Below are 1,843 nucleotides of genomic sequence, written 5' to 3' on the forward strand. Positions count from 1 at the left end.
TGACACTAAGCCATTTTGCTGAACTTCTGAAGGCTTTTCAAGGTGTATTGTCCAGAAGGATTCTACTGGGAACGAAGAATTCGTTCTCCTGCCCCAACTTACAAGACCAGCTGTGGCTGAAATTGTTGAATTCTAGGAACCAGAAAGAGAGGGATGGAGGTAAGGTGTTTTTTTTTTTTTTTTTTCCTCCTTGATTCTTTTTCCCAAAGAATTAACGGCTGACAAAGACTATCACTTTAAAGTGGATAATGATGAAAATGAGCACCAGTTGTCATTAAGAATGGTCAGTTTAGGAGCAGGGGCAAAAGATGAGTTACACATCGTTGAGGCAGAAGCAATGAACTATGAAGGCAGTCCAATTAAAGTCACACTGGCAACTTTGAAAATGTCTGTACAGCCAACAGTTTCCCTCGGGGGCTTCGAAATTACACCTCCTGTGGTCTTACGGTTGAAGTGTGGTTCAGGGCCTGTGCACATTAGTGGACAGCATCTAGTAGCTGTAGAGGAAGATGCAGAGTCTGAAGATGAAGATGAGGAGGACGTAAAACTCTTAGGCATGTCTGGAAAGCGATCTGCTCCTGGAGGTGGTAACAAGGTTCCACAGAAAAAAGTAAAACTTGATGAAGATGATGAGGACGATGATGAGGATGATGATGAAGAAGAAGATGATGATTTTGATGAAGAGGAAACTGAAGAAAAGGTTCCAGTAAAGAAATCTGTACGAGATACCCCAGCCAAAAATGCACAAAAATCAAACCAAAATGGAAAAGACTTTAAAACCGTCAACACCAAGATCAAAGGGTCAAGAGTCCTTCAAAAAAACAAGAAAAGACTCCTAAAACACCAAAAGGACCTAGTTCTGTAGAAGACAGTAAGGCACAAATGCAAGCAAGTATAGAAAAAGCACATTGAACATTCCTGGGCACTACTGGTAAATTAAGCCCAAAGATGGGGAAAGAGGAAAAGGAGAAACAAATATAGTACCATCAACAATCCAGACATCTCAATCCCCTTTCCTGATTGGCCATCCATTCCCCCTTGCAGGCTGGAAGCAATCTTGTTTTTCCTAAAGCATTTTTCTTTTACTCTTGTGATGCAGAAAACTTTACTTCTCTACCACTTGTGCATATGCCTCATTTCTTTGACCATGTTTTAACCTTTGTATCCTTAGCTGATCTCAATAAATTTTTAAATGAATCAAAAAAAAAAAAAACAAGAAGAAGAAGAAGAAGAAGAAGAAGAAGAAGAAGAAGAAGAAGAAGAAGAAGAAGAAGAAGAAGAGAGGAGGAGAAGAAGAAGAAGAAGAAGAAGAAGAAGAAGAAGAAGAAGAAGAAGAAGAAGAAGAAGAAGAAGAAGAAGAAGAAGAAGAAGAAGAAGAAGAAGGAAGAAGAAGAAGAAGAAGAAGGAGAAGAAGAAGAAGAAGAAGAAGAAGAAGAAGAAGAAGAAGAAGAAGAAGAAGAAGAAGAAGAAGAAGAAGAAGAAGAAGAAGAAGAAGAAGAAGAAGAAGAAGGGATTCCTTGGCTCTTAGGTAGTTGTTACCCAGCCGGCTTCCAAATTCTATGAGGTTCTGAGTTGGTGGCAGCCACTGCGTGTTTATATACTGACTCTAGAGATATAGAGCTAATTATCTTCAAACTAGGAAAGTTTCCAACTCTCCCAGAGAAGTTTATTTATGCCTCATATAACTCAGGGCAATGACTGCATTCTCTGATTTTAATTCCAGGTTTGAGAAATTGTGAGGCATTATTTCAAAGCTAATGGCAGGAGGCATACTGAATTAGCAACAGCTTGTGTGGAGTTTGCTAGAAGATTCCACAAGCCTCTTGCTTAGGTTGCATGAGGA

General features: G+C 39.4%; 1 pseudogene; it reads left to right on the forward strand.

Moving 5' to 3' along the window:
* The first annotated feature begins 217 nt into the window (after positions 1-217).
* Positions 218-1,093, forward strand: LOC147002621 (nucleophosmin pseudogene; annotated as a pseudogene).
* The last annotated feature ends 750 nt before the right edge of the window (positions 1,094-1,843 follow it).

This window comes from Mus caroli, unplaced genomic scaffold (genome assembly GCF_978045245.1).
Source record: "Mus caroli unplaced genomic scaffold, Mus_caroli_1 scaffold_9, whole genome shotgun sequence".
NCBI lineage: Eukaryota > Metazoa > Chordata > Mammalia > Rodentia > Muridae > Mus > Mus caroli.